The sequence below is a fragment of the Pipistrellus hanaki genome (assembly GCF_964339955.1).
Source record: "Pipistrellus hanaki genome assembly, chromosome: 2".
Classification (NCBI taxonomy): Eukaryota; Metazoa; Chordata; class Mammalia; order Chiroptera; family Vespertilionidae; genus Pipistrellus; species Pipistrellus hanaki.
In genome coordinates, this window is record NC_140504.1 from 64,591,762 (window position 1) to 64,619,718 (window position 27,957).

At 37.2% G+C, this 27,957-nt stretch overlaps 2 long non-coding RNA genes across 2 annotated transcripts in view; one reads left to right on the forward strand and one right to left on the reverse strand.

Moving 5' to 3' along the window:
- Window positions 1-27,957, reverse strand: part of LOC311617601 — a 1,043,820-nt gene that overhangs the window by 869,991 nt on the left and 145,872 nt on the right. The gene's annotated exons all lie outside the window — the stretch shown is intronic.
- Window positions 27,207-27,957, forward strand: part of LOC311617602 — a 146,662-nt gene continuing 145,911 nt past the window's right edge. Inside the window, exon 1 of the long non-coding RNA XR_014794137.1 lies at window positions 27,207-27,241. This is a non-coding gene — a long non-coding RNA (uncharacterized lncRNA). The remainder of the gene's footprint in view (window positions 27,242-27,957) is intronic.

A 27,957-nucleotide genomic window follows, 5' to 3' on the forward strand; every position in this document is an offset into this window, starting at 1 on the left:
TTTTAAGTTAGGCTTTAGTTCATGCAGTTCTATTATTTTCAGGCCCATTTGGTTTATATTTGCAACATTGTGGAAAACTGTATCAAATGCTTTCTCCCATTTTGTCATTAAACGGAGTCTTATCATTTCTTTGAAAAACCAAGGGCAACTTGAAGATACGTATCAATTTCTGCATTCTTTTTCTGAAGCAGCATTATGCTGGGCACTACTGAATTTCAGTGAAAAATGGCTTGGAGCCTCATCTTCTGGAAATCATTGGAAATATGAGCATTCGGTTATCTTGTTCCTGGCCACAGGAGACATTTTAGAAATTACAGCTTTAATTTATAAGTAACAAAGCTATTTTCATTACTAATGAAATGATAACATTTTTCTTATGAAATCTTATTTAAATAACACATCATTACTTGAATATTTAGATTGCTGCAGAATGTAGCACTTGTATTTTGTTTTGTTTTTAATTCTAAATCAACTACACCAACTAGAAAAGGCTTCCAGGGAAGATTTTTTTAAAAGGCTCTGACCCAGATTATTTATAATAAAAGACAAAAATATAATATTTCTGCAAGCCACCAAACCCTTTACCTTGAGACTGATGATTACTCTCCATTTTTATACTCTATTTTGTTATATATTCTGTCCCTCAGAGAACAAATTGCATTGTTATTTTCTAAAGTCAGTGTCAAAGGTAAACAAAGCTCCAGTTTGGCTTTAGGTTTAGAAATGATCAGAGACATTTGTAAATCCACTTCATAGAAAAGACAAAAAGAACAAGTTAATGTTTTAAATATCAGGATTTACACTGCTTGTCCTGAGCTTGACACAAAATATCTGCCAGAAAAATTGAGAAAAATGAAAAGAAGAGAGAAGAAATTACTAAGTTTATTGCATAGTGATTTATAACAAAATTGATTAACAACAGATAAAACGTATGTATTGATAGCCATTTGTTAAATTTTCTCTAGTTTCTTTAGTACTATATTCTAAAACTATTCATGAGATTGGGATTTAGATTTTTATAAAAAGAATAAGACAGATTGTGAATATATTTGGAAAAGCTCTCTCTATTCTCCTCAGACCTTTGTTTCGAGCAAGCAGAATGACAGAGTGTGAAACTTCATGACAAAGACAGAGAATAATAATAATCTTCTATTTGACCTGAGACCTTTACAGTTAACCCAATTATCAACTACTAGAGGCCTGGTGCACAAAATTCATGCACGTGGAGGGGGATCCCTCAGCCTGATCTGCACCCTCTAGAAATCCGGGACCTCTGGCTCCTATTCGCTTACCTGCCTGCCTGCCTGATTACCCCTAACTCCTCACCTGCCTGCCTGATCACCCTTAACTACCTCTGCCTCACTCCTGACACCATGGCTTAGTCTGAAAGGATGTCCAAAATGATATCCAGAAGGTCATTTGGCTGTGCGGTCTAATTAGCATATTTTGCTTTTATTACTATAGATAGGTCTCATGTTTTTTTTCTTTTTTCCCCTCTCTTTAGTCTCTGCTTTAAAGGTGATTCATTTACACAAATGTGCAGCAATGTTTCTTTGTATATTAATCTATGAGTGAAAAAGCAGTGTTTGTTAGTTCTGAGTGCAGGGTAGGAAGGCATCATTACTGAGTTTGTAGTCATGAAGTTAAACTCATTTTTGAGTTCTCCAGGTTTTGAAAGTCTTTTTCAGGGGGTTTTCAGGATCTCCTGAGAATTCTCCAGGCTTCTATGTGTGGTATAGATGCCAAGCTGTTGATGTTTTTGTGGTTGTGATAAGAGGAGAGGGAATTGCTGACAAACTACACACAATGCAACATACAGATGATGCATCAAGAATTGTACAGTTGAAACCTATATAATCTTATTAAGCAGTCATCCCAATAAATTTGATTTCCTAAAAAGAGGAGAGGGAGCTTATTTTTAGAGGCACTAAAATTTGTTCCCTTCCCCTGAAAAAAAAAAAATCAAATGCTGAAGTCCTAGCACCCAATGTAATGGTATTGGGAAGAAGGACCTTTGTGTGTGGGGGGTAATTAAATTTAGATTAAATCATAGGGTGGACAGTCATTATGGTAGTACTGTCCTTATAAGAAGAGGAAGAAAGTCTCTCTCTCTCTCTCTCTCTCTCTCTCTCTCTCTCTCTCTCTCTCTCTCTCTCTCTCTCCATATGAGGACACAGAGAATGCAGCCCAGGAAGTAAACTCTGACCAAGAGCACAATCTGACAGCACCTTGATCTTTTATTTCCCAGCCTCCAGAATTGTGTGTGTGTGTGTGTGGGGGGGGGGGGGGGGGGGAGGAAGCACCTGATGTTTAAGCCGTCTAGTCCATGAAATGTTGTTATAGCAGTGTAAACTGACTAAGATGGAGCTGATGATATAATCATTGTGGTTACAGACTACATTAGTGCTGTTATGACCTGAAGTTCCATGCCATTCCCACTGACTTTTCAAGATAGGAAAAATTATTTAAATGTCAGTGTCTTGTGTATTCACTACATAGCATTTAAACCTACTTCCCTGACTTCTTGATCCACTGCTCTTCCTCATTATCCAATGTAACTGGAGTTTTGAAGGGTGTACACACTTTAAATTATGGCCCCTTGAATCCTATTAAATAATTTTATCAATAATCCATCTACTTTTCCTCTTACATTTTATCAAAATTCTTCATTAATTATTGTTGTCATTACCACTAAATGGGGTTTTGGTAAAGAGAGGAGATAAATATGTGGGTTATTTGTTTATTGTATGGAGAGTGGATTTGAGGATATAAGACTAATGGAAGGTATACAAATTAACTCATTGCACTTACCTAAAGGTAAGGTTTAGAGATATAATATATGCCCTTAATGTGTGACCATGAATTGAAAGTGTAATTTAAAAGGTATTTAGCATTGGATCCCTGTCATGGTGGCTTATCCCAGTGCATTATCCCAGATATGCCAAGGTTTTAGGTCTGATCTTTGATGAAGCAACCAATCAATGCATAAACGTTTGGAACAATAAATTTATCTCTCTGTCTCTCTCTCTCTCCCTCCCTCCTTCCCTATTTTTGTCTCCCTCTGTCTAAAAATCAATCAATCAATAAATTTTAAAAGATAATTAGGGTTGGCGTACTCAGACATTTGTGACTGACTAGATGTGTTAGCAAAAGCAAAAGCAAAACTATAATGATGATGCTAGCCTAAGAAAAAGAATAATGCTACCTCTAAAATGGGAAATATGAAAAGCTAATTTAATATGATAATAAATTTCGAAGTTGGAAAGACATTAGTGTTCATATGTTTATTCAACAAACATGTTTTTAAATTAATTCAGAGCCAGAAAGCTAGGCAATGAACATTAAAAAGATGAATAACTTGCTCTGAAAGGGTTTACAATTTAGCAAATTTGCTTGGAATTTAAATTTGATGGCCCCTACTGGATTAGAAAACACTGGACTGTCAACACCTAGGGTAAGAGTTGTGTGATTTTTATCCAGAATCATTAATCTAAAGTAGGAGAACACAACAATAATTAGGAGATAATGCAGAAAATAGCTGAGATACATTTTTGAAAGGATTATTGAGATATAGTTTAAGCTTGTGTACCATGGATCCTCATTTGGAAGAAAAGCAATGAATCCAGAAAGAACTAATGAATTTGGCTATAAATATTGGATCAAAGATTTCAAGATTCCAATGAATTCATTGAACAAAAGTGCAGTGAAAGTTAGAGAAGAAGCAGCTGATTGTGTTCCCAAAATGATTCCATCTTTCTTCCTTTCAAAATAGAGCATTCCAACTTGGGGCTATACACAAGATTGCTCAGCTAAGGTTACATTTCCCATGTTCTTTTTAGGTAGATGATAATGACTGAATGTTTATGCCGTTTCAGAATTTATATGTTGAAACCTAATCACCAATGTAATGGCATTTGGAGTTAGAGCCTTCAGAAAGTGCTTAAGTAATGAGGATGTGGTCTTCTTGAATGGTGTTAGTACCCTTATAAAAGAGATTCTAGAGAGCTATCTAACCCCTTTCACTATGTGAGAATCCAGCAAGAATACAATTGTCTATGAACCAGGAAATGGATTCTCATCATACACCAAATAAAGTGGCATCTTAATCTTGGACTTCCCAGCCTACAGAATTATAATAAATAAATTTATTTTGTTTATAAGACACCCAATATATGGCATTTTGTTAGAGTAACTCAAATACACTATGTCACCAACTTAAGCCAATAGGATAAGGATGTAAGAAATATGTTCAATTTTTGGGTTACTTTTTTTTAGTAAGAAAAGCTGCTCATCATTCATTCTCTCTCTTCTTCCCAAGTGCTGGAAAGTATCCTATCTAATAAAAGAGGTAATAATCAAATTGACCATCACTCCAACACACAGGATGGCTGCCCCCATGTGGTCAAAGATGGCTGCCCCATGTGGACACAAGATGGTCATCAGGGGAGGGCAGTTGGGAGGGACCAGGCCTGCAAGGAAGAGTAGTTGGGGGTGATCAAGCTTGTAGGGGAGGGCAGTTGAAAGAGACCCAGGCCAGCAGGGGAGAGAAGTTGGGGGGACCAGGCCTGCAGGGGAGGGCAGTTAGGGGTGACCAGGCCTGCAGGGGAGGGCAGTTAAGCATCAATCATTCTGGCAAGGGAGTGGTTAGGGGGTGATCAGGCTGGTAGTTAAGGACAATCAGGAAGACATGCAGGTGAGTAGTTGGGAGCCAGCAGTCCTGGATTGTGAGGATATCTGACTGCCTGTTTAGGCCTGATGGTAGGATCGGACAGTGGGACATCCCTTAAGGGATCCCAGTTTGGAGAGGATGCAGGCTGGGCTGAGGGTCCTAGCCCCACACCCGGGCATGGATTTTGTGCACATGGCCTCTAGTATATAATAGTAAAACAGTTTCAAATTTGTAAACAAATATAATAGTAAAAGAACTACAAGATAGAAGAAATTTAGGTCACTTAATGACCTTGTAGAAGAGAGCCATCTGCCACCCTGGACCAACCACTTCTGAATTGTTACATGAAGAAGACCCCTTGTTCCAACAGCCTAACCTGAAAAGATGTGGGTGCAATAATGATGCGTGATCCAGAAGAATAGGAGTTACAATCAGAGATTAGAATATTAGATTTTGTGACTGCAGACATGATGTTGTTCTGGGGAACAAAAGGGGTGGATCGTGGGAGTTGGTTGCTGAAAGAAAGTGAAAATAGAGTAAAAGGTAGAAAAGAAATCTAAATTTAGCAAATTGGGTTAACAAATCCCTATAGTTTTTAAAATAACCTAGATTAGAGCAGGACTGAGGATTGTAAAACAAAAATTATTAACCAGACAGAGTTCTTAATGGATGCAGAAAAACCTTGAACATAATAGATAATAAATAACGAGGACATGGAGAAAATAGGTTGCTAACAGTTGTTTGGCATAAGCCTCAAGGTCCTAGGATATTTTTCCCAAGTGTGTTTAAATAACATTATAGACGTACGGGTAGTATACAGGCTACTGGTGATTCTATTCCAGATGCTATCATTAACTTGGCAAATTGTTTACTATCTCAAGGTCAAAGGACTCTCACCTATAAAAGGGAAAAATTGAATTTGATTGCACCTAGTTTGCTTGCAGCACTAATATTCCATGATTTTAATTAAATCCAAAATCTCTAATGTTAAAACAGGCAATCTTCTACTTGCTTTAAAACCATGTCACTGCACCTTTAATGGAACATAAACCCAGGGCTAGTGTCTCTTGGAGAGAGTGATGAAATGCTACATAAACAAGTCACTTCCCTTCTCTCCCCAGCAGAGATGCTAAACTTCAAATTTGTTCCCTCTGTATCTGTGAGCTGTGATTCACAGCTGTGGGAGCTGATTAGCAATTACCACGATCTGCAGGAAAATCTAAGCCCTAAATGTGATGAGGCCTATGGGAGGATGGAGGCTCACACCAGTCAGGCAGTGTCTTGGGTGACCTCTTTCTGACCGGCGCTGTTTCTTTATCCAGCTGCTGGTGGAGAGTGGTTGCTTGTTCAATAGCATTTCCCTTTTCTTCAGCTATTTGGATGTTTCCTCTGTAATTAGTTTGTTTCTTTTGATTTTTAAAATATACAATTTGAGTAGATTGTTTCTGATCACATGTATGTGTTTACAAACCATACATGCACACACCTATAGACAACATCATATTATTACTTTTCCAATTTTTCAAATAATCCAATCACAATTTTGATAATTGGTTGCCTGAGCAAGATGATGTTCTAGTACTCTGAAAATAAGTCCAAAGCCTCTTATTTTGGCTCTTTTACTTTTGGAAATTGTATTTTGCATCTTTCTAGCACCCTAAGACTTTTACTGGGGTTGACCCAGCTAACGTCAGGGTAGGTCTCTTGCCATACATCCAGTCCACCATTCATCTGTTTTTCTTTCTTTTCCAACAACAGAAAACAGCAGCATAGAACAGCGGTGAAATCAATCATTAAGGTAAGGATATAGATTCTACTGGATTGAGTTTATCTTTAATAACCATGGAATAGGATTACCTCCAGTGCATTTTCTTTTCTATATCTGACTCTTAGTAAAGTGATCTTGGGGCATAAGGGTGGAGTGGGGGATCACTATTTCTTAGGAACCATTGTGAAAACCCTGAAGCTAGATTCCCTTCCCACCAGACCTTCCTGGTTCTTCCATTGGTTCCAAATAGCCACATGAAGGACTACAAGTTGACCTTTAATTCTTCAATTTGAAAAAAAAAAAAGGTTAATTGGGAAAGAAAGGTTGATTATTGGTTATTGTTCTGCAGCTGGTGCTATCTTTCTTGTTTTAAGCTATTAAAACAGAAGGGGTTAGTTGTGAAACTAATATTAACAGTTTAACATCCTCTAACCTACCATATTAGTCTGTTTCTAATCTGTCATCTCTGGGGTTTTTGTGTGTGTGTGTGTGTATTTTGATTTGGTTTTTTTTGTTTTTTGTTTTTTGTTTTTAGCCTCTGAACAGATTATTGTAGCACTTATTATAAGGATAAATTAATCATTTCTGTTTATTTCTTTAAAGTAAGACCTGCTAGGTTGCAATCTACATCAGTGCCAAGGACATATTTGTATTTTCAACACTACTTTGACTTACGATTCCTATATACTCAAATAATTTAGTGAATGAATGTAAATAGCATTATATTTTTTCAGAAACTTTTTTATATGATTGTTCCTCGGGTTACATAGTTTCTGGAAGGCCCTACATGAGTATTAAGCTTTAAAAGTATCAATAGTCAATTATGCTTATTAGGTAAGATTTGAACAAGAATCGCTTATCCTTCTCCTGATTGTTACAATGCTATTAACTGCACTGGTAATTTTCTTTCTTTCTTTCTTTCTTTCTTCCTTTCTTTCTTTCTTTCTTTCTTTCTTTCTTTCTTTCTTTCTTTCTTTCTTTCTTCCTTCCTTCCTTCCTTCCTTCCTTCCTTCCTTCCTTCCTTCCTTCCTTCCTTCCTTCCTTCCTTCCTTTTCTATTGTTGGCACTATTATAGATGTCCCCCATATTCTCCCTTTGTCCCCCTCTACCCAACCTTCCCACCTCAGGCATTCACCACACTGTTGTCTGTGTACATGGGCTATGCACATATGCACTGGCAAGTTTCAAAGTATCAGGAAAGCACCTTCAACACAATGCGCACACATTCAGAATATAACATCTTTTCTTTTTTCCTAACCTCAGTTGGCACTCCAGGGTCATTTCTGTTAACATCATTTATCCCTACATTTTAAATGTGTGGAAGTACAGTTAGGAAATTTATGGTTAACATCTCACCATGTAAAACAGGCTTTACTATAAAATGTAATATTAAAGTGTCACTGAGCATAATCAGTCATATATCTCTTTTATGTCCCACTCTGTATTAGCAATCTCTAAGTATTTATTGCTGCTTTTCCCCTCTGAATTACTGTATTGATAGCCAGTCAGATGTGCTAAATGGATAGGTGTGATTCAAGCAGGCTTCATTGTAAGCTCTAACATTTTTTTTTCTAAACCGTGATATAAATGCTAATGTTTCTTCCTATTACATTTGCTTTCCTTCATTAAGATCTCTCATGTACATATGAAATACTATAATTTATGTATGTTTCAAATAAAATCTGGAATGAAGGATTACATGAATCACATAGGACTTTCCCACTAAGTATTCAAATTATAGATGGATACGCAAATAAATCATGTACCCAAGCCAAACCTTTAGCAATGCCACTATCATTTAAAGAACAAACATCCAAAGAATAGATCATTCATTCTATTTTGACATGATTGCTCTATTATAAAACTATTTTTATTTTTAGGTTCATACTTTGATGAAATATAATTGTTCTAGATTAAAATTTTCATAATTGTAGGCTTTCTTGCTTGCAGTCCTAGTAAACTGTAGACAGCATGATTCTGTAAACATGGATATCTCATTCCAACAAATTCATATTTTTATTCATTTGGCCATTTTAAAAAATATATTTTTTTATTGATTTCAGAGAGGAAAGGAGAGGGAGAGAGAGCTGGAAACATCAACGATGAGAGAGAATCATTGATCAGCTGCCTCCTGCACACCCCTTACTGGGGATCAAGCCCACAACCCAGGCATGTGCCCTGGCGTGGAATCTAACAGTGACCTTCTGGTACTTAGGTCAAAGCTCAACCACTGAACCATGCCAGCTGGGCTCGTTTGATCATTAATTCTTACTTATTTTACCTGAAAGTTTGTTCAAAACTGAATTTTTATTGGTATTATTTCATTTATTCCTGATATCTAAACCGACATATATCTCTTAAATGTTCCCTTTCTCTCTCATTTATATTACCGTGGCATACATATGCTTAAAAATTGCCAAGTTCTGCCTCTTATAAGAAATCTAGGAACCTCCATAATGTGGTTTCATCCATAGCCATTGCCAATCTATTTCAGCTTCTCTATACCACACAACCTCTCTTTTAGTTGATTTTCAGTTATTTTTCTAACCCCACATACATTGGCTTAACATAACCCAACCCTTAATAGCTCTACTTTTAACTCATCTTTAAAGCCAAGTTACCCTTAAAACTAAGAAATCCTCTATCTAACCTTCCAGATCAACTCTCCACATTTTTCACCCTTACCTCTGCCCAGATGGCTGATGGACTACATTAAAAGGCACCTTTGACCTCAAGCTGTCAGTGGAATTTGGCCAAAGGGGAGCCCTGGCAGAAATGGGAGGGGAAGAGAGAGCAGAGTGAGGTGTGGTGTTTACTGCATTCATCCATTTCTGTAAAGGTGATCTTGATCTGGCTGCCCCTCTCAACCAAAGGCAGCCCTTATCATTCCTTCCCACTATGTTCCAGAAATTACTCCATTTCTTAGTCTCTGAGGATAGTAATCATTACGTATTTTCCCTTTGGTAATATGTGATCCCTGTGGCTTCTGCATACCCTGAATGCATCTTTGCAAATGGTCCCTTTATTAAACCTTCCAGAAATTATATACTTCTTGGTAGGATACTGATTGACATATATCTCTTCCAAACTACTTTCCCAAGAAACCTTAACTAATAACTCCCATTCACTTTCAGGTGATAGCATATATCTTTATCACTCTGTGGTGGCTTTAAAATATGCCCACCAATTCTCTGATACTCCTCTCTTCAAAGAATGGAGCCTAATTTCTTTCTCCTGTAGGCTGTAGAAAGTAACAGAAGTGTTGTCATCATATGAGTTGCTTATCTATATATATCTAAGGCTAAGCGACCATCAGATGGTCTGACCAGCCAGTATGTATAACATGCACTGACCACCAGGAGGCAGATGCTCAACACAAGAGCTGCTGAGCTGTGGTTACATGGCAGCAGTGGTTCTCAGGTGACACACCCAGGAACCAGAGAGGAGGAAGCCTGATTCCGGGGTGCATCACCCAAGAACCTCCCTCTCACTCTCTGGGACTCCTTGGAGAATGTCAGACTGCTAGTTGCAGCTGGCTGGGGAGGGATCTTGGGAAGTTGGCTCCAGGGCATGTCTGGCCCATCTCGCCCAGTCTCATCCTGCCAGCCACCTTCTAATTAATTTCCTTTCAATGTGCACTGGGGCACTAGTTAAGATAGAAAAGGCATTGGGATTCCATGTTTCTCTCTCTCTCTTGAATCCCTCTCTCTAAGGAAGCCAATTGCCAGTTGACACTCAAGCAGCCCTAGATAGAGGCCTACATGGCAAGGAACTGCCAGTAGCCATATGAGTGACTGCAGTAGATCTTCCAGCCAGAGTCAAACCTTCAAATGACTGCAGCTATGATTGACAACTTGACTCAACTTCATAAGAGACCCTGTACCAGAACCACCTAGCTAAACTGCTCTCAAGTCTTTGATCCACAGAGACTGATGATATTTGTTCCTATAAGCTGCTACCCAGCCATTTTGGTTCAGAGGTCACTGGTTCAATTCCAAGTAAGGACACTTGTCTGGGTTGCAGGTTCAATCCCTAGGAGGGGCGTGCAGGAGGCAGCCAATTAATAGTTTTCTCTCATCAGTCTTTCTATCTCACTACCCTTCTTCCCCTCTCTCTAAAATCAATAAAAATATATTTAAAAAATAAGCTGCTAAGGTTTGGGGAGATAATTTGTTATGTATATAGCAAATTTGTTGTGCAGATAACTAATGCCAATAAATATCTTATATAGCAAGACAGACACCCCATTTAAGAGGTTTAGGCCACACAGGTATAATTCAAATTCAATATTGGATCAACCTAGAAGTCTTTGACTTCAACTCTCTTACTTTTTTCCCTAATGACTAATCTTTGAACATTTTTCAACAACTATGCCTTTGAATTCTTCCGTAATTTTGCTTTTTGTATATTTTAGTGACCTTCTTGGTCACTATGACCAAATTATGCTCCACAATTTTGCTTCTTGAACTAGAGACTAAACCTAAGTCTCACTTGCTACTTCTCTGGTCCTGACCATAAAAAAAAGATTTTTACTACCAATCTTTTGTCACAAAGGGGTAGCAGTCTCACATTCCAATTATATTTATATTACTACATTATTTAAGACTTAAAGAAGTGGTATTCCTTGTTTTCCTTTTATTGCAAATGGGGAGACCATAGTCTCATGCTTCTATATTCTATTACTTTCAATTCTGTTGAATATGTAGTATAAAATAAATGCCTATAAATGTGGGTACTTCATGACATTTAGGTTTAATAAATACTCTTTTATTTCTTGCTTCATTTTTCTTCTGCTGCTACCACTATCCCACTAAATCCAAAACATCTCTATCTTATTTGAGTTAGAAAATATTTACTTTTCCCTGGGCTCCTCTGCCATCCCCTCCTGCAAATTATTATATATTCTGTATAGATGTTAAACCTTTAGAGTGTTTTTCTTTTTTACTTGTTTATTTTAGTTTATAGGAATTGGCTGGTCAAATGCATTACCTTCATCCATAACCCCTAAAGCAATTACATAAAAAACATTGCTGCTGTTTGCTTGATTCAACTTGGACATAAATGAAGATGGCTATATCTTCATGTTTCTGGGTTGGCTACTGGGTAAATAAGAACATATGTGGCATGCCCAGAGTAAATGGATGCTTTACTCTCCCAGATAATTTAATTTGGCAAAAAGAAAACAAGGTTTCCTGGCTCTTTTTCTTTTTGTCCAATAAAAAGAAGCCTTTGAGATAGATTTTCTCCCATTGTCACTTCATTAACTGCCAATATTGTTAGAGCTACCTCGTTATAAATATGTAAAGTGTGATATATGCAAGCCTATTTTGCATAGTGTGCCTGTGTTCCCAGCTGCCTGCTATTTTTGTTCAAGTCAAACATGTTTTGATATGCTTGTTTTGTTGTTTTTGTTTGACTTCTGTGATACTGAATAATTAAAAACAGTTTATAAAAATCACTAGATATCCAAATGTTGCTGAAATATGTCCAAAATCTAACCTTCTGTGCTTGGATATAAATATAGTTGCCAATATGGCAGTAACGTAAGTTGTGTTTAATTAACTTCTTCAGATACAGGATTCAAGTCATACATTCAAAGAGCTCCAGAATGCAAGAGCAGGTATAGCTGAGTTATATAATGCCAGAACAGAATGAAATTTAGAGATATTTCAATTCAACTCTTTTTCATTTCCTTGATAAACAAGTTGAAGCCAAGGCATATTAGAGTGTTTGTTTATGGCCACACAGCCAATTGAGTGATGGAACTACACAGAACCAGATTTCTAGTGATTCTTTGTTCAGAGTGCTGTTTTCCTCTACAAAAATCAGGAGAAGTGGCAGCTGTGTCATCTAGAATATACAAGCAGGCGTGCCTTATTCTCCATGTCCTGAGATTTGAAGTCCTGTGTAGATAGGTCAGCCTTGCTCTACCCATGCCCAGAAAAAAAATAAGTTCTTAGAGCAGAATCTCACTAAATCAAAGTTATCTAACATTAAAGTAATAACAATAATGATCATTTAAAATTTCTGTGCACCATTTAGGTCCTCATTATCATCACAGCCAAGCTGCATAGAAAGTAAGATATGCGTCCCTTTATTCATTAGCCAGGAAGAATGATCAAAGATTTCAAGAATTTATTTTTATGTAATCAGAGAGTTTCCCTTTATGCTCAAAAGATAAAAACTCAAAAAGTCTACAGGGGCTGGCAGTTAAGTTGGTGAACAGCTGGGTGCAATATTACAGGAATGGTGAAGATTCTGGTAAAATAGAATATAAATATCCTATTTAAATGGAGCAGCTGCTATTCATCTCCAGTCAGTAGCTACCATCTAGAAATTTAAACCTAATCCCTTAAAAAAACTTTCTCTATTTGAAGAGGAAGTAAGATAAGTTCCAAACTAGTTTTCCAATTTTTATATATTTGCAACCATTTATGAATACTTATTTTAATTGCATAAAAATTTTTTGGTTTGAATTTGGCCTCTGGGTCTTCAGTTTACAGCCTTTTCAATGCAGACACACATAGGAAATCAAATCATAACCAGATGTTTGCTTGCCTATAACAATGTCAAAATAAGAGGAGTTATGATTATTTAATGTCCCCAGTCTATTATAGTCACATGTAGGGTTTCCATCAGGGATTAATACTGCCAATGAGGATCAGAAATACTGAAAATTCACTCTATTTCTTGTATCTAGCCTAAATAAGAATGGTCTTGTCATCATGCCATAAATACTCCTGTCTAATAGTTGAGAATCCTTTTCTCTTTCATTGTGTATATGGCTGTGTCCAATTTCACATCAACAATTCTTCATTTCTTTCTGTGTTTCCAGGTTGATTAACTCTCATTTAATTTTTTTTAATCTCCTCTATAAATATTTTATTTTAATAGATTATTTCTTGTTAATATAAAGTTGGTTAACAGTCCCTTTTCCATCAGGTGAATTTTAATTTATTTGGTCAGATCCTTCCTGTGTTGATCTTATGTTTAACTTTGATTGTGTAATGTTATCCTCCTTGTATTCAAGTCATTGGGATTCAACTGAATGTGGCCTCCAATTCTGACTATAGTAACACTAGCTAGTGGCATAGTATCCTCAAGGTCATGGAGTGACATATAACTTTCAAATACTACAGAAAAAAAATAATAGATTAACAAATAATTTTTGTCTAAAGTAGGTGGCATTTATATACAATACCCTGTGTTCCCTCTTCAAGGTCATGATGTATACTAGCAGCCTGCTATTATTGTACAGAAGTAGTTGAGAAGATCTTTGTATTGTCCTTGACAATCAGGGTACACTGAAACTGATTATCAGACACTCGGGTTAAAGCCTCACTTCTTCCTCATTTTTGATACATTACAAGTGCATACAACAGGGTAGCAACACATTGAATATTCACAAAGAACAACTCGTGTTCCTCATGGTATCTTGAGCTAATGGGGTCATGTGTGTGGCCCTATACTATTAGCCAGTTCTTCGAAGGTAGTGGCAATGCTTTCTGAACATTCTCTTGCTTAACACAACCCTACATAACCAGTGAGCTTGTCATGGGGGCCACTTTCTAGACAGTAGTTTCAAGTTTGTCATCGGTGTTTTTAGAGGAGTTGGGAGTTAGATTGGCAGGTGATATCTTACTTGCACTTTAGTAAAGCTCCAAAAATATTGTATATGTGATCAGCTTGTATTAGCCATGATTATTCCTTCTCAGTACTTAAGACTTATAGCCATCCCTTTTTTATACTTAACCTGTACATTGTACTTAGAGGCAGTGTAATGTAGTAGTAAAGTGTATGATTCTAGAATAAGGCTGACTTCACACTTTATTCTCCCACCTTTATTCTCCCACCTAGAAGACTGTGCCTCAATTTCCTCATTAGAAAAATAGGGATTAACATAAGACCTATTAAATAAGTAACTATTTAATAAGTTATTTCCTGACACTTATGATACTACCTGGTACATGATAAATATTATTTAAATTTTTTTTACTTACATTATGTATGTCTATGCCTTTAGGATTTTTTTCCTGTTCATTCTGTCCTATTGCCTCCATAATTTCATATAAATCTGTTAAGCAGATGCCCCAATTTCTGATTTGAAAAATATGTTCCATATGATGGAAAATTAAAAGAAAACACATTTCTAAAACAGCACCGCTAGTCCATTTTCTTAACCTTAAAGGCTAGTGCAGAATCCCCTAGCAAGAACTGATGTCTATTAGGCCCTCGCATTTCACTCTTCTTCTGTGTCTTGGCCCATAAATGGCTAATTTCTTTAGGCACTTTAGCTCAAATTCAAGTCTCAAACATGAAACAATGAGTATGTTTTCTTAAAAGTCACAAAAGGATATTCAGAAAGTTGATCCAAGTTCCTTTGCTTCTAGATCATGTACTCTCCTCAAATTAATGAGGCTTTTTAAACTCCACTGTCATTTTCATTTTAGCTCTGCTCAGAATAGCTGGACTTCTGATCATTAAAAATAAATTTTAGAAATACTCTATTGTAGCAGAGATCATTGTTACTTTAATATAATAAACTGGTCTATCTAGCAAGTCACAGGAGATTTATTGCTTTTCACATATTTCTTTCATTATTCAAAATATTGAAAGAAGATATAAGCCTTGTTATAGACTTCACATTTTGAGGCTATTTATCCATTGCTGTGTAATAAATCACCTCAAAATGTAGTGGCTTATAATAACAGCAATGTTAGTATCAGTCATGTTTCTGTAGGTTGACTAGATGGTTCTTCTGTTCCATTGGGTATTGGTGTGCAGTTGTCTGGGAGCTCACCACACTGGAACATCCAAGATGGCTCAAGCTCCAGCTACAGTTGGTACTGACCGTCCATTGGGAATTTATCTTGGGTTATAGACCAAAACACCTTAGATATCAAGCGGCTGATAGATTTTCAAAAGGAACATCACAAGAGTGAGTGTTTCAAGAGGACAGGAATAAGAACTATCCATCCTTTTAAGTCCTAGGCTCACAAATACTAAAACATTCTATTGATCAAAGCAGCTCACTTTCAAAGACAGGGGGTATACAAACAGTCCCTAACTAAAATGGTTCAACTTACTATTTTTTACTTTATGATGGTGCAAAAGTAATATTCATTCAGTAAAAACTGTACTTGGAATCTTGATCTTTTACTGGGCTAGAAATATGCATTACAGTACTCTCTCATGATGCTGGCCAGAGGCAGTCAGCCATATCTCCCAGTCAGCCACATAATCAGGAGGATAAACAACCAATACTCTACAGAGCACTGTGTCGTCAGCATTGTGGGGTGTTGTGTTTTATGTATTTGCATTCTATCATGTCTACCAAATACCCATCTGTGTTTCCTGCTTTTGGTGAAAAGAAGAAGAGGTAGGCAATTACTCTTCAGAATGAAACTCAAGATAATTGTCTAACTGTAGGCCAATCTAAGTGTTCTGAGCACACTACCATAGGCTAGATGAAGCTATGCTGATTGGTAAGATTAGGTTCATTAAATACATTTTTTATTTAGGATATTTTTAATTTAAGATAAGTATAGCTAGACATAATCCCATTGTAAGTAGAGGCACAGCTATAAGGAGTGTGATACAGTGCAGGAGTAGAGGGAGTGCAGGGGCCATCTTTGAAGACTCGTTAGCATGACAACCAAAGTCCTCCTCTTCCCCACAAATTGCTTCTGTCTGTTGATGGACAACAAATAGAATTAGAATGAATTAAGTAGTTCAAAAGACAAAAAATATATGAATAATGTCTCTAAATTTTATTGAAACAGAGTAGAAAGAAATATGATCTTGTACTCAGAGCATTGGGTTCAAATCCAGTCTCTATTATTTATAAGCTAATGTAACCTAAAACAATTCACCTAAACTAAATATCTCAAATTATTCTCTTACAAGATTAGACTGAGAGAAAACAGGCAAGGAACAAACCCTGATACAGATACTAAAAATCACTGATAAATGGCCAGCATGCAGCTTTAAAAAAAAATCATTAATCAGCCGAGACCGGTTTGGCTCAGTGGATAGAGCTTCTGGCTGCGGACTGAAAGGTCCTGGGTTCTATTCCGGTCAAGGGCATGTACATTGGTTGTGGGCACATCCACGGTTGGGGATGTGCAGGAGGCAGCTGGTCGATGTTTCTCTCTCATCGATGTTTCTAGCTCTATATCCCTTTTCCTTCCTCTCTGTGGAAAATAAATAAATTTTTTTTTTAAAATCATTAATCAGACTTTGGAAAACAAACTGTGTCTCAATATAGTCTCAGTATACTTTCAGGATCCTCTGATAGTTGTCATAACCACAAAACACAAAAGCCACATAGTTGGGTTAGTCCCCATATAAGGTCAAAGACAAAAGGCAAAATTCACTAAATATACTGAGAAACTGGGATGCAGGCAGACAACAGGCAGAGCTGAAGAGATTATATTGTTCTGCTCTCTCTGTTTCCTTATCCAGTTAATTAATTAAGCAATTCTAAATTTAAAAATTTCAATCCTAGATCTACACCAAAACAGACTATGAAATTTTAAAAAGCATAAATCCACATTGTATATATTCCTCCTCTCTGGAGCACAGTTTTCTACTGGTTAATTCCATTTATCCGTTAAGTCTCAGCTCAGAAGTCACCTCCTCCCCAAGGAATTCCCAGAGACCCCTTAGGTAGATTCTGAGTCTCTCCTTTATGTTCCCACAGATTTAATATGTTATATTTTATTTTTGCTCCCCTTCAGTATACTGTAAAGTTAATGAATTCCTAAGGCCTAGAACAGTGTCACCATCTTTCACAACCAAAATAGATAATAGACGGATAATAGATGATAGACAGATAGGTAGAAGGATGATAGATGATAGATAGATAGATAGATAGATAGATAGATAGATAGATAGATAGATGATAGATAGATAGAGATAGATAGAATAAAGAAGGATGAAAGAAAAAAAGGGAAGAATGGAAGGGAATTGTTCATAAAGAATAAATAATTCAAATCCGGTAGTCAAGTCTGGTACATAAAAGTAACATAGTAGTGTAGGGATTGTGTCTCTTTAGCTCTCTCTGCATACTGCAAAGCGCAAGACTCTGCAGTTTGATACATATTTAGCATCAGCATCACAGGGCTTACTATGTCTCCTCTTGTAATCAGAAAAGATAGAAATGTGTATGAAATTATTAAACAACAAAACCATTAAGGCAAAAAGTAGATATTCAAATACAGTGCGACCAATGGGGTTGGGAAGATGGCAGATAGAACATAAAATAATACAGCAGAAAATATAAGAGACAAGTTGAGTTTTCTAAGCAATAGATCAGATGTTTTCAAGAAGCACCCAGGTGGGTGTTCTTTCCTTCTCACCAAAATCCAGTATCAAGGCCAATTTGATGGTGTGCAACTTGTACAGAGCCCATTTAAAAAGCTCCTCTTGGTTTAATGCTCTGTTGTCATGATCTTGAAAGTTTTAATAATTTTTGCTCAAAGAACTACCTATCTTCATTTTACACTTTGTCCCACAAAGGATGTGTCTGGTCCTATCCAGGATATTCTGCAAAGCTCCTCACTGTAGAGCAATAAATAAAGGAGATATTTTGCAATAGATGGCTAGAGACTACACATTTGCAAAAATGGGAGGAGTGGCTTAAATGTCTATAATAACAAATGAAGAATGAATTATTAGATTAATATAAATACAGAGAAGGTTCTTAGAAATTCTTGTAATCTTAGTATATAATCCTTATAAATTTAAATCAAGAGAGTGACAATGCTAACATGAAACAGATTAGATTAGCAGGTATTGTCCCAGCATGGAATATACAAGTGGATCTATAGACTATGGCAACAAGGACAGTGAGGAAATTGACATGGATAAAAATTTGAAGGACAATAACCTTAGCAGTAGTGGCAGAGTGTTTTCACAAAGCCTCTGAAAAAATAATTGGTAATAAATGTGGAGGAGGGATAAATTTATCTAGATATCATTTTTAACTGTTTATGCTTAAGTGAACTGCTTAATAATCTGTATATAATTAATTTCATGATGTGAGTTGAGTCATTTTCAATTAATCACTTTCAATGTCTTTGTAAACTACTGAGATAGAAGAACCACTTCTAGAATTGTTAATCATGGGAAAGTAACTAGATATCTGTGCTGACATTTTTATTGTTCAGAAGGAACAGATGAGGCAAGAACATGATTTCGAATGATCCTATGAAGACTTACTTGTCCCTGTTTGAGTGAGCTAGCTGCTTATGACATTCACTGGAAAGGAACAGATGCTCATAACAATGTCTAATATTTGAGTGTTTTCTGTTTCACCCCTTTAAGAACTCTATGAGGCAGATATTATTTGATCTTCACATTGTTGATGGGGAAATTGAGGTACAGATGGGTTAGGTTATATCCTCAAAGTCACACAGTTAAACCATATTCTATTTGAGGAACAGACAGAAGGATACATTAAAGAAAATATAATTTATATATGAATGTATATAATTTACATATAAAGCATAGAGATATACATCCAGATTTTTATCCAGGAGTATGACTCCAGTGCAGTGCTTTGGCACACTACCTCATGCTGTTGTATGTATTCTTTAACAGGTGAATGTACTTTACCTCAAAAACTCTTCTTCCTGATTCTCTGACCATATATGAATTAGTTCATTTATTCAAAAGACTATCCTTACTGGGAAACATATATGCATAGCCCATGGACACAGATAATAGTGTGGTGAAGGCCTGTAGGATGAGAGGGAAAAAAAATGGGGGGGAGGACATCTGTAATACTTTCAATAATAAAGATAAATTTTAAAAACAATAAAAGATTATCATTTTCCTCACTGAGTTAGAATACTCATATGCTGAGAAATAGGCAGCTCAAACTTTACCTCACACCATATGCAAAAATTAATTCAAGAGAAACCAAGATGGTGGCATAGGTAAACACCTGTACTGCTCCCTTGCACAACAATTTCAAAACTGCAACTGGAAGACAGAGCGGATATTGTCCAAAACCACCAGAAAGCTGGCTGAGTGGAAATTCTACAACTAGAAAGAAAGATAAAAAGACACTGAGACCCTGAGGAGCTGTGGAGGACAGGTGAAGAGACCCATCTGCTTGGAAAGGGCAGGCGGCTGAATATGCGGCTGGCTTATTTGTGGCGCTCAGAGAGGGTGGGCAACATGCACAAGGCTAGCTTTCTCATTCGGGAGGGAAACAAAGCCTTCCAATTACACTGAAATCCAGTTCCGGGTCAGACTTTGGGTACCCAGACTCATTTGGGGAGGAACTAGACTGTCTGGCAGCTGGCTAAACTCAGGGCAGCCTTCTATCACAGATGCATGCAGCCATTGCCATGGGACACTGAGTCCCAGGGGCTATATAGGGCAGGACTGACAGAATACCAAGGCTGTCTACTCAGCCTTGAAACTCTGCCCCATCTAAGCTGAGCACAGAAGTCCTCCTAGCGGAGACACTGCTGATCTTCACAGCCATTTGGCTTGGAGATCAACTCTCTCCAGTGATACCAACAACAAGCAAGGCTTAACTACAAGACTGCACACACAGCCCACAAAGGGCACACCAAGAGTGTCCACCTCAGGTAACTAGGGAGGCTGAGCCACTGGGCCCTGCTAGGACACCTAGCACGCAAAGCCACTCCATCAACTCAGGGAAGCAGCCCAAATGTGGAGACAAAGAGGCAGGTCACAAATAAAGAAAATGGAGGAAAGTAAACGACTGGATATAGAGTTTAAAATCATAGTTATAAGGTTTTTTTAAGAATTTCCTAGAAAGGGCCGATAAATTTAATGAGACCCTTGAGGATATGAAAAAGGATCAACTAGAAATTAAGCATATACTCACTGAAATAAAAAATATTATACAGAGACCTAAAAGCAGACTAGAGGATTGCAAGAACCAAGTCAAAGGTTTGAAATACAAAGAAGCAAAAAACACTCAACCAGAAAAGAAAAAAGAAAAAAGAAAGAAGAAATAAAAAAGTTGAAGACAGTGTAAGAAGCCTCTGGGACAACTTCAAGCGTACTAACATCAGAATTATGGGGGTGCCAGGAGGAGGTAAGATGGCGGAAGAATAGATGGGCGGATTCTGAGCCCTCTCCCGAAGCAGAAAGAGAGAGCAACTGAGGGTCTTGTGCTGTGAGTGTTTATTGGCAAGCTGGGAGACAGCGAACACTAGAAGAAACTGCTGGGGGGCTGCTGACAGAGGTGCCCCTCACAGAGAAGCACCCACACGGGCTGTGTCCCTGCCCGGAGCTACCTACCGGCTTGGACGGGGAAACCTCGCCATCTTGAGAGGAAGATTGGATCGTGTCAGAGGCCTGAATATCCACAGCCGCAGCGACCACCAAGCATCTGTGACCCTCAGAACGCGGATCCCAAGCGGCGCGAACACTTGCCCTCACAGGATTGCCCCACTGCTCAGCGAAAAGGTCAGATTTCGCGGGGAGAGGGTGGAGAGCGCTCGCGGCGAAAACAAAAAGCCTGTGCGCACAGAGCGCGCTCCCAGAAGCTGGAGGACAGGGGTGGTGATTACAAGTAGAAGCCCCCGCTGTTGGGCGGTTGTCACCCTTGAAAGTGGACGGGGCTCCTAACAGGGGAGATATCTAAAGAGCAACACATTTGGATCCGGCTCGGAGGGATATCGGAGAGTTGCGGGAGATTGCAGTTGCTCAGACCTGCCCCCTCCCCCCCTCCATAGTTCCAGCTTCAGAGAGGACGGAAAAAAAAAAAAGCTGGAGAGGCTTAAGAGTCTGGGAAGTCAACCTAGAAACACTGCCCCCAGAGGCTAAGTCACAAATTGACTCTAGTGTAATAAAAACAAAGCAAAACCTGCCTAAAAATCAGGACTGGATCATAACAATAGAGGAAGCGAATGACCTTCATTACTGCTAATTTTAATTAAATTTTTAAAATTTTATTATTATTTTTTTTTAATTTTTAAATTTTTGTTTTTTACTTTTGTTTTCATTATTTGCAACGTTTACTCAAGAAACTATTTTTTTTCTTTTTCCTCACTTGATTTTATCTTGATAATTATTACATTGTATATGTAATCAACATTATTACTACTACTAATTTACCTTTTTCATCTTATTTTCTTTTGTTTATTTTTATTATTTTTATTCCATTTGATTATATATATATATATATATATATATATATATATATATTTTTTTTTTTTTAAATTTCAGGATTACTGTTCTACAGTCTTTATCTATCCTTCTTTCTCCAACGCTTTATTCTATCTCAACCCTACCTTTATGCCCTCACCCTCTTTCCAATCTTTTCCTTTGATACCCTGTTTATCTTAACCCTTTCCTGCTCTAGATTTCCCCCATTCCATCTGTCTACCCCCTCCTAAAATTTCACCCTACTTGTATATATCTAATTTCCAACTACCTGCTCCAAACCCATTCACACCTCCCTCGCAGTTGTCCTAAAAACAAAAAAAAAACAAAAAAAACAAAACAGTCTTACTCTCTAACTCTGAAGTTGTATGTTGAATGTTAACTTTACTGAAGTTGTATGCTTTTCTTTTATAAGATTGATTTGCCTATGCTTTTTGTTTGATTGCATGTTTTTGTTAGCTGGGTTCTAGTCACCCTTATTGGTGGTTATTAATATCGCAAACACATTTCGATTCAGTGCCTTGTGTGTTGTACCTGGTTGTGTTGTATTTTGTGCCTTTAAATCAAAGCAGGAGAGAGAGAACTACACAACCAGACATCATAGATCATGGGGAGACCAAAAAACAGCCCGCATATGAAAGAAAAGCAGGCTTCACCAGAAAAGGAAGTAAACGATATAGAGGCAAGCAACCTACCAGAGCAAGAATTCAGAGTAACAATCTTAAGATGGCTAAAAAGAATGGAAGACAAATTTGACAATTTGAGTAAGACCCAAGAGGAAATGAAAAAAACCCAAGAGGAAATGAAGATGACTCAAGATGAAATGAAAAATGACATCGCTACTATGAAGAACTCAATAGATAGCATCAAGAGCAGACTAGAAGAAGCAGAGGATCGCATCAGTGAGCTAGAAGACAAGATGGAAAAAAATACCCAATTAGAGCAGCTTCTAGAAAAAAAAATTAAAAAGCAGGAGGAGAGCCTACGGGAGCTTTGGGACAATGCAAAACAAAACAATATTCGAATAATAGGGGTTCCGGAAGGAAAGAAAACCGAGGTAGACATGGAAAATGTATTTCAAGAAATAATGACAGAAAATTTTCCTGAGATAGAGAAGAAAAAACCCACACAAATCCAAGATGCTCGCAGAGTCCCAAGCAAAATGGATCCCAGAAGACCGACGCCAAGACATATTATAATTAAATTGGCAAACACCAATGACAAAGTTAGAATCTTAAAAGCAGCCAGAGAGAGACAGAAAGTTACATATAAAGGAACCCCCATCAGACTAACAACTGATTTCTCAACAGAAACTTATCAGGCCAGAAGGGAATGGGATGAAATATACAAAGTCATGCAAAGAAAGGGTCTGAATCCAAGAATACTGTACCCAGCAAGACTATCAATCAAAATTGAAGGGGAAATCAGGAGCTTCACAGACAAAAAAAGACTAAAGGAATTTATCTCCACCAAACCAGCAATGCAAGAAATGCTCAAAGGTCTACTGTAAAAATAAATAAATAGGAAGCGCAGAAGGAACACGGGGGTATAGAATAAAAATGGCATCAAATGAGTACCTATCATTAATAACATTAAATGTAAATGGTTTAAATGCTCCAATCAAAAGACATAGGGTAACAGACTGGATAAGAAAACAAGACCCATACATCTGCTGTCTACAAGAAACCCACCTCAGAAAAAGAGATGCACACAGACTGAGGGTGAAGGGATGGAAAAAGGTTTTCCAGGCAAATGGAAATGAAAAGAAAGCTGGGGTAGCAATACTTATATCTGACAAATTAGATCTCAGAGTGAAGGACATAACAAGAGACAATGAAGGCCACTTCATAATACTAAAGGGAGCAATCAAACAAGAAGAAATAACCCTGGTAAATATATATGCACCCAATACGGGAGCACCCAAATACATAAAAAAAACTGCTGGAGGACATTAAGGGAGAGATTAACAGCAATACAATCATAGTAGGAGATTTTAATACCCCACTGTCACCCTTCGACAAATCATCCAAACAAAAAATCAGCAAAGAAATATCAATCCTAAATGACTCACTAGACCAGATGGAATTAATTGACATCTTCAGAACATTCCACCCCAAAGCCACAGAATATACATTCTTCTCAAATGCACATGGGACATTCTCAAAGATAGACCACATTTTGGGACATAGGCAAAGTCTCTTCAAATTCAAGAAGATAGAAATCATATCAAGCATCTTCTCAGACCATAATGGCATAAAACTGGAAATTAACTACAATAAAAATAATCCAAAGAAATCAAACACATGGAGACTAAACAGCATGCTATTAAACAAGGACTGGGTTACCAGAGAAATCAAGGAAGAAATTAAAAACATCCTGGAAACAAATGACAATGAAAACACAACAATCCAAAATCTATGGGACACAGCAAAAGCAGTTTTGAGAGGGAAGTTCATATCCTTACAAGCCTATTGCAAAAAACTAGAAAAAAGTGTAACAAATGATCTAACTCTACAACTCAAAGAGTTAGAAAAAGAGCAACAAGAAAAGCCCAGTGTAAGTAGAAGGAAGGAAATAACAAAAATCAGAGCACAGATAAACGACATAGAGACCAAAGAAACAATACATAAGATCAACAAAACCAAGAGCTGGTTCTTTGAAAGGATAAACAAGATAGATGGACCTCTAGCCAGACTAACCAAGAAACAAAGAGAGAGGACCCAAATAAACAAAATCAGAAATGAAAGAGGTGAAATAACAACAGACCCCACCGAAATACAACGGATTGTTACAAAATACTATGAACAACTCTACTCCAACAAACTGAACAACCTGGAGGAAATGGACATATTCCTAGAAAAATATAATCTTCCAAAACTCAATCAGGAAGAATCTAAAAATCTCAATAAACCAGTGACTTGGGAAGAAATTGAAACAGTCATCAAAAAGCTTCCAGCAAACAAAAGCCCAGGGCCAGATGGCTTCACAGGAGAGTTTTACCAAACATTCAAGGAAGAACTAAAAACTATCCTCCTCAGACTATTCCAAAAAATCCAAGAGGAAGGAACACTTCCAAATTCCTTCTATGAAGCCAGCATCACCCTAATACCAAAACCAGATAAAGACAACTCAATGAAAGAGAATTACAGACCAATATCCCTCATGAACATAGATGCTAAAATCCTCAACAAAATTCTAGCAAATCGACTCCAGAAGAGCATCACAAAGATCATACACCACGACCAAGTAGGATTTATTCCAGGAATGCAAGGATGGTACAATATCCGCAAATCAATAAACGTGATACATCACATAAACAAATTGAAAGATAAAAATCATATAGTCATATCAATTGATGCAGAAAAAGCATTCGATAAAATCCAACACCCTTTTCTGATAAAAACTCTTAACAAGGTGGGAGTACAAGGATCATACCTCAACATAATAAAAGCTATATATGATAAACCCACAGCCAACATTATACTCAATGGGCAAAAACTAAAACCATTCCCTCTAAGAACAGGAACAAGACAGGGATGCCCACTCTCGCCACTCCTGTTTGACATAGTACTGGAAGTACTAGCCATTGCAATTAGACAAGAGGAGGAAATAAAAGGCATCCAAATTGGAAAAGAAGAAGTAAAGTTATCCTTATTTGCCGATGACATGATATTGTACATAAAAAACCCAAAAGACTCCATTAAAAAACTAATTGACTTAATAAATGAATTTGGTAATGTAGCAGGATACAAAATTAATGCCAAGAAATCCATGGCTTTTCTATACACCAACAGAGAAACTGCAGAAACAGAGACTAAAAAAGCAATTCCATTTACCATCGCACCAAAAAAATTAAGATACCTAGGAATAACTTTAACTAAGGAAGTAAAGGACCTATATGGGGAAAACTACATGACACTGAAAAAAGAGATAGAGGAAGATGTAAGGAGATGGAAGAACATACCATGTTCATGGATTGGTAGGATCAACATCATCAAAATGTCCATACTTCCTAAAGCAATCTATAGGTTCAATGCACTCCCCATTAAAATACCAACGACATATTTCACCGACCTAGAAAGAACTCTCCAAAAGTTCATTTGGAACAATAAAAGACCCCGAATAGCCACAGCAATCCTGAGAAAGAAGAGTAAAGTAGGAGGGATCTCAATACCAGACTTCAAACTATATTACAAAGCCACTGTTCTCAAAACAGCCTGGTACTGGCACAAGAACAGACATATAGATCAATGGAATCGAATTGAGAACCCAGATATCAACCCAAATCACTATGCTCAACTAATATTTGACAAAGGAGGCACGAATATACAATGGAGTCAAGACAGTTTCTTCAATAAATGGTGTTGGGAAAATTGGACAGACACATGCAAAAGAATGAAACTAGACCACCAACTTACACCATTCACAAAAATAAACTCAAAATGGATACAGGACTTAAACATCAGATGGGAAACCATAAAAATACTAGAAGCATCCACAGGCAGCAAAATCTCAGACGTATGCCAAAAGAACTTCTTCACTGATACTACCCCTAGGGCAATGGAAGCTAAAGAGAAAATAAACAAATGGGACTACATCAAAATAAAAAGCTTTTTTACAGCAAAAGAAACCATCAACAAAACAACAAGAAAGCCCACAGTGTGGGAGAACATATTTGCAAATGATACCACTGATAAAGGTTTAATCTCCAACATCTACAAACAGCTTATACAACTAAATAAAAGGAAGATAAATAATCCAATTAAAAAATGGGCAATGGACCTAAATAGAACATTTTCAAAAGAAGACAGAAGGAAGGCCAAAAGGCACATGAAAACATGCTCAAAGTCACTAATTGTCCGAGAGATGCAAATCAAAACAACAATGCGGTACCATCTCACACCTGTCAGAATGGCCAACATCAACAAATCAACAAACGACAAGTGTTGGCGAGGTTGCGGAGAAAAAGGAACCCTCGTGCACTGCTGGTGGGAATGTAGACTGGTGCAACCACTGTGGAGAACAGTGTGGAGTTTCCTCAAAAAACTGAAAATGGAACTCCCATTTGACCCAGTAATCCCACTTCTAGGAATATATCCCAAGAAACTAGAAACACCAATCAGAAAGGATATATGCACCCCTATGTTCATAGCAGCACAATCTACAATAGCCAGAATTTGGAAACAGCCTAAGTGTCCGTCAGCAGATGATTGGATCCAAAAACTTTGGTACATCTACACAATGGAATACTATGCGGCCATAAAAAATAAGGAATTCTCATCATTTGCAGCAAACTGGATGGAACTGGAGAACATCATGCTGAGTGAAATAAGCCAATCAATGAAAGAGAAACACCACATGACCTCACTCATTTGTGGATAACAAAGAGCATTATAAACTGATGAACCAAAAGATAGATATAGAGACAGTAAATCAACAAGTAGACTGTCAAATTACAGCGGGGAGGGGAGGAAGATCTGGGGGAGATAATAGATCAACCGAAGGACTTTTATACATGCATATAAGTATAACCAATGGACACAAAACTCTGGGGAGGGAGGGGATGTGTGGGAGGGAGGGTGGGGGGCAAAAAAAAAAAAATCAATAAAATATATTAAAAAAAAAAAAAAATAAAAAAAATAAAATGTAAAGTTTTATAATACAAAAAAAAAAAAAAAAAAAAAAAAAAAAAAGAATTATGGGGGTGCCAAATAGGTTTTCAGTATCTTTCAGAGCAAGATACTGAAAACCTATTTGAAGAAACAATGACCGAAAACTTCCCCTACCTGGTGAAAGAATTAGACTTACAAGTCCAGGAAGCACACAGAACCCCAAACAAAAGGAATCCAAAGAGGACCACATCAAAACACATCATAATTAAAATGCCAAGGGCAAAAAACAAAAAGAGAATATTAAAAGTAGCAAGAGAAAAACAGTTAGTTACCTACAAGGGAGCACCCATTCGACTGTCAGCTCATTTCTCAACAGAAACTATGCCAGACAGGAATGGCAAGACAGGGATGGCAAGAAATATTCAGTGATGAATAGCAAGAAACTACAACCAAGATTACTCAACTTAACAAAGCTATCATTCAGAATTGAAGGTCAGATAAAGAGCTTCACAGATAAGAAAAAGCTAAAGGAGTTCATCACCACCATATCAGTATTAGATGAAATGCTGAAAGGTATTTTTTTAAAAGAGGAAGAAGAAGAAAAAAGTAAAGATAAAAATTATGAACAACAAATACATATCTATCAACAAGTGAATCTAAAAACCAAGTGAATAAAAATCTGATGAACAGTATTAACTGGTGAATATAATAGAATCAGTGGCATAGAAAAGGAGTGGGCAGAAAATTCTTGGGGG